Source organism: Oncorhynchus mykiss, chromosome 6 (genome assembly GCF_057628025.1).
Source record: "Oncorhynchus mykiss isolate SJ-2025 chromosome 6, ASM5762802v1, whole genome shotgun sequence".
In the NCBI taxonomy this organism is placed as follows: domain Eukaryota; kingdom Metazoa; phylum Chordata; class Actinopteri; order Salmoniformes; family Salmonidae; genus Oncorhynchus; species Oncorhynchus mykiss.
The window spans coordinates 55,404,668-55,410,919 of NC_143027.1; positions in this window are offsets into that span (position 1 = coordinate 55,404,668).

A 6,252-nucleotide genomic window follows, 5' to 3' on the forward strand; every position below is an offset into this window, starting at 1 on the left:
TTGACTCCAATGCTTCCCACAGTTGTGTCAAGTTGGCTGGATGTCCTTTTGGTGGTGGGTCGTTCTTGATTACATACAGGAAACTGTTAAGTGTGAAAACCACAACGGCGTTGCAGTTCTTGACACAAACCAGTGCACCTGTCACGGTCGTCGTAAGAAGCGGACCAAAGCGCAGCGTGGTGTGAATGCATCATTTTAATAGATGACGAAAAACACTAAATAAACTGTGCAAAAACAATAAACAAATCACGAGCGTGACGCTATCATAAGGACTGTGTTGACACAAGCAACTAACATAGACAATCACCCACAAACAGTGAAACCCAGGCTACCCAAGTATGATTCTCAATCAGAGACAACTAATGACACCTGCCTCTGATTGAGAACCATACTAGACCGGAACATAGAAATCCCAAAATCATAGAAAAACAAATATAGACTGCCCACCCCAACTCACGCCCTAACCATACTAAATAATGACAAAAACAACAGAAATAAAGGTCAGAATGTGACAGCACCTGGCACATACTACCATCCCCTGTTCTAAGGCACTTGAATCGTTTGTCTTGCCCATTCACCCTCACACATACCCACAGTCTCTGTGCCCATACCCACAGTCTCTGTGCACAGTCTCTGAGCCCATTCCAGGACCCGGGACCAGACTGAATTAGGAACAAATACCTCAGAGAGTCCGTAAAGAAAGGTATCGAAAAGAGACTCTGGGTTCCAGGCACTCTCAGCGGCCAACGTACAAAAATCAACCGCGTAGTCTGCCACAGAACGGGAGTTTTGACGTAATTCAAGAAGCTTACTGGCCGCCTCTCTTCTGGATACCAGAGAATTGAATACCTTCCTCACCTCTACCATGAATTGCTCCAGATGACAACAAAGGGTGGATTGTTGCTCCCAAACAGCCGTGGCCCAGGAGAGCGCCATTCCTGACATTATTGTAATAATTCCTTCGATTCGAAGGGAATGAAGATGGCTGTAGCTCAAAAATAAGAGATTACTGAGAAAGAAAACCCAGACAGGTACCAGGATTCCCAAAATATCTCTCCGGAGGAGGTCAGCGGGGTTCTCGGGGAACCTGAATAGGCTGAACCAACTCACCACTAAAAGGAAAAAATGTACCGGGAGATTGGGGTTTCTCAGGGATGGCAGACAGCCTATTAGTTAACTCATTAATTAGCTCCACGGTAGCCTTAAACTCTTGGTCATGGTGTTCCATCAGGGAACGAAGCCCTTCCAACAGGTCCTGTAGTAGCTCCTCATGCCTCCCAATAGTGACTCCCTGCAGGGAGACAGCGTGGCGGACCTGATCCAAGTCTGCAGGGTCTGTCATGGCCAGTTTGTACTATCTGGGCACAAGGTGAGACCCAGATGCAGACACAGGAGGCAGATGGTTGGAGTCTTTGATATTTATTAATAATCCAAAAGGGGTAGGCAAGATAATGGTCATGGACAGGCAAAAGGTCAAAACCAATTTAGAGTCCAGAAAAAGACAAGGGTCAAAACTGGGAATACTAGCAAAAAGAGAATAAAAAAGGCAGGAGCATGGGGAAAACACACTGGTTGACTTGGACACACAAGACAAACTGGCACAGAGAGACAGGAAACACAGGGATAAATACACGGGGGGAAACAAGCAACACCTGGAGGTGGTGGAGACAATCACAAGGACGTGTGAAACAGATCAGGGTGTAACACTGTCACCTGGATTCACTCTGCGCCGGTGCCTAGTCCAGGCACGGCATCCAGTCCCGCTCCATGGCCGCAGCCTTCCTCTGCACCGGTGCCCAGTCCGGGTACGGCGTTCAGCTTGGCTTCATGGCCGGATCCGCGGTCTGAGCGGGTGCTACGTCCTGCACCAGAGCCGCCACCAACGCTAGTTGCCCACACCTCCCCATCTAGTTTCAGGATTTGCGGTCGGAGTCCGCACCTTTGGGGGGTACTGTCACGCCCTGACCATAGAGAGCCCTCTGGGTTCTCTATGGTGTTTTAGGTCAGGGTGACTAGGAGGGTTTCTCTGTATTATATTTCTATGTTGGTATGTGTGTATAGTTCCTAATTGGAGGCAGTTGATGATAGTTACCTCTAATTGGGGATCGTACTTAGTGTGTCCTTTTTCCCACCTGCGATGTGGGATATTGTTTTGTATGAGTGCCCATGTGTGCTACGTATTTCACGGTCGTTATATCTTTGTTGTTTTGGAAGTTTCACTATCATTAAAATGTGGAACTCTACTCACGCTGTGCCTTGGTCCAATTATTCACACGACGGTTGTGACACAGAGTCTGTTTAATATTTGTTTCTGGCACAGAATGACAAGCTGACCAATTTAATAAGTAGGCTAACTAAACATTTGTACTATGGGGGATATAAAATTGACATAGCTATTGCTTTTGCTGTTCCTTACTCATCTTTTGGGCAGAAGAAAAGTAAATGTGGACAATTCTCGGAATTTGATAAGAAGGACGCGCACCATTACATTTTGATGTGTCTGTCTTCACTTGTACTTTGGAGCTGTGATGTCTGAGATGGATCCGACACGTGATGGGCATTGGCTAATAAGAATTGAAATATCTAAGAGAGCTATAAGAATGAGAGGTGACTTCGGCAATTGGCTTCCTGAAGGGCCCGCCCCAGGTGGTGAGGGTAGGCAGCAACACTTCCGCCACGCTGACCCTCAACACGGGGGCCCCTCAGGGCTGTGAGCGTAATCCCCTCTTCCACCCCTTGTTCACTCACAACTGCGTGGCCATGCTTGACTCCAACACCATCATCAAGTTCACGGTGGTAGGCTTGATCACCAACAGCGATTGAGACAGCATACAGGGAGGAGGTCAGAGACTTAGCGGGGTGATGCCAGGACAACAACCTCTTTTAGTGGGCATTACGGCCACACAAGGGGAATCCACATCCATTGCCGTCGATGCCCCCGGTAAATTCAAGGCTTTGTGTGACCCATGGAGCTCCTGACCAGCTCCACTACAGCCCCCTCGATGTGGATGGGAACGTGCTCTCCCCTCTTTCTCCTGTAGTCCACGATCAGCCCCTTGGTCTTACTGATGTTGAGGGAGAGGTTGATATCCTGGCACCACCCTGCTAAGTCTCTGACCTCCCTGGAGGCTGTCTCATCGCCATTGGTGATCAAGTCAACCACCATTGTGTCGTCAGCAAACTTGATGATGGTGTTAAAGTCATGCGTTGACATGCAGTAGTGAGTGAACAGGTAGTATTTTAAATTTTTTATTTCACCTTTATTTAACCAGGTAGGCCAGTTGAGAACAAGTTCTTAGCAAGTAGCTGCGGGGGGTGCTGAGCTGTTGGCCCGGGTTGGGTTAGCCAGGAGGAAAGCAAGGCCAGCCATAGAGAAATGCTTGTTGAAATTCTCGATTATCATGGATTTATCAGTGGTGACAGTGTTTCCTAGCCTCAGTGCAGTGGGCAGCTGGGAAGAGGTGCTCTTATTCTCCATGGACTTTACAGTATCCCAAAACGTTTTGGAGTTCGAGCTACAGGATGCACATTTCTGTTTGAAAAAGCTAGCCTTTGCTTTCCTGACTGACTATGTGTATTGGTTCCTGACTTCCCTGAAAAGTTGCATATCGCGGGGACTATTCGATACTAATGCAGTCCGTCACAGGATGTTTTTGTGCTGGTCGAGGGCAGTCAGGTCTGGAGTGAACCAAGGGCTATGTCTGTTCTTAGTTCTACATTTTTTGAAAGGGGCATGCTTATTTAAGATGGTGAGGAAATTACTTTTAAAGAACAACCAGGCATCCTCTACCGACGTGATGAGGTCAATATCCTTCCAGGATACCCGGGCCAGGTCGATAAGAAAGGCCTGCTCGCAGAAGTGTTTTAGGGAGCGTTGACAGTGATGAGGGGTGGTCGTTTGACCGCGGACCCATAGTGGATGCAGGCAATGAGGCAGTGATAGCTGAGATCCTGATTGAAAACAGCAGAGGTGTATTTGGAGGGCAAGTTTGTAATAATATCTATGAGGGTGCCCATGTTTACGGATTTAGGGTTGTACCTGGTGTTTTCCTTGATAATTTATGTGATATTGAGGGCATCTAGCTTAGATTGTAGGACTGTGTTAAGCATATCCCAGTTTAGGTCACCTAACAGAACGAACTCTGAAGATAGATGGGGGGCAATCAATTCACATATGGTGTGGGAGCTGAGGGGGGGCTATAACAGGTGGCAACAGCGAGAGACTTATTTCTGGAGAGATTCATTTTTTAAAAATAGAAGCTCAAACTGTTTGGGCATAGACCTGGAAAGTATGACAGAACTTTACAGGCTAAAGGAGGGGACTAAGCACACACCCATGAGGGGCCCCCGTGTTGAGTGTCAGCGTGGCGGTGTTGTTGCCTACCCTCATCACCTGGGGCCGGCCCGTCAGGAAGTCCAGGATCCAGTTGCAGAGGGGGGTTTTTCAGTCCCAGAGTCCCCTGCTGTAGTCTATAAATGTCATTCTCACATAGTTATTGCCCCTATTGTCCAGGTGGGAGAGGGTAGTGTGAAGTGCAATTGAGATTGCCTCCTCTGTGGATTTGTTGGGGCGTAATGGGAATTGGAGTGGGTCTAGGGTGTCAAGGATGATGGAGTTGATGTGTGCCATGAATAGCCTTTCAAAGCACTTCATAATTATAGATGTGAGTGCAACAGGGTGGTCATCATTTAGGAAGGTTACCTTGGAGTTCTTGGGAACAGTGACAATGGTGGTCAGTTTGAAACATGTTGGGATTACAGACTGGGACAAGGAGAGATTGAAAATGTCAGTGAAGACACTTTCTAGCTGGCAATAGTTCTTGTAAGACCTTGAAATACATGAAATAATTGTTTTTCTGCATTCTTTGTTTCTTCCACTGTTTTCATGGAAGGTACTCTTCAAATGTTATTCATCCATGCATATTAAGTTCCCACCAGCAGCTAGTTACAGCTAATGGCTGAGATACAAAGTAGTTTCGTGTCAACTGTAATTAAAAACATTTCTTAATTTGCTCACTATTTAGAAACTCTTCGGAGTGGTAAATGTAATTTCCAACAAAAAGTTTTGACTTTTTACAGAACTGGCTGCTGGACTCAAAAGCCCTTACAAACAACACAGGGCGAGACATTATAAGACTTTCTTAGGAGAAAAAGAGCAAGAAGGAGACACATTTGAATCTTTGGTTTTGTATGGGGACAGAACAGCATAATACACCAAAGCCTCTTAGTGGATATGTGTGTTTTGCTTTGAGTTTTCCAAGATCTGTTTCTGTTTGCTGTTTTAAATCTCCTCTTTGTGATGGTGCTGGAGAAGACTAATGACTTCTTTGATTCACCGACATCCCTGACAGAATCGCTTTAAGCATGTTAGGTCACCCAACTAATCTTTACTTGCTTTCCCACATGTACTACACTTGAAAGGTACACAAGTTCATTTTCTCACAACAATATATTCAATGTCACCTCACACATTTATGCATTCACAGTTATCTCCCACTCTGTCTCCCTCTCTTTCTCTCAACACACAAACCAACTGTTATAAATATATTACATGGTCGTAGAAGATGGAAGATTCTACAAGCACCTTTGTTATCATTGGTGCCAGATTTGCTCCTAACAACTCTTATAAAAGCAAAAATGGTAGTCCGCAATGGAAGGGGAAACAAAGGAGAATAGAGAGTCTGATAAACCCAGATGTAGCAGTGAATCAGGGGTCAGAACAGACAATCTGTGTTATCCCAGCTTCTCCTCAGTCCTCTCCCAGCCTCTGATTCTCTTTAGACCGCCTGAGCATGTCTCTGTCTCTGTCTCTCATGTCTCTGTCTCTCTGTCCCCCCCCCCCCCCCCCTTTGTTTTTACACTGCTGCTACTCGCTGTATATTATCTATGCAATGTCGCTTTACAAATTACCTAAACTAACCTGTACCCCAGCACATTGACTCGATACTGGTACCCCCTGTATATAGCCTCGTTATTGTTATGTATTTATTGGGTTACTTTTTGATTGGTTTGATTATTTAACTTTACTTTAATAAATATTTTCTTAACTCTATTTTTTGAACTGCTTTGTTGGTTAAGGATTTGTCACATGCGCCGAAAAACACAAAATGTGATTTGATTTGCTTTGCTGTCCAGGATACTACAGAAAGAGGAGAGAAGAAGAGAGTGAAAGAGAGAGAAGGGGGATCTAGTTGGATCATGATGGACCCACCACAGTACAGAGAGACCTCCCTGCTGACGAGCAAACATTGC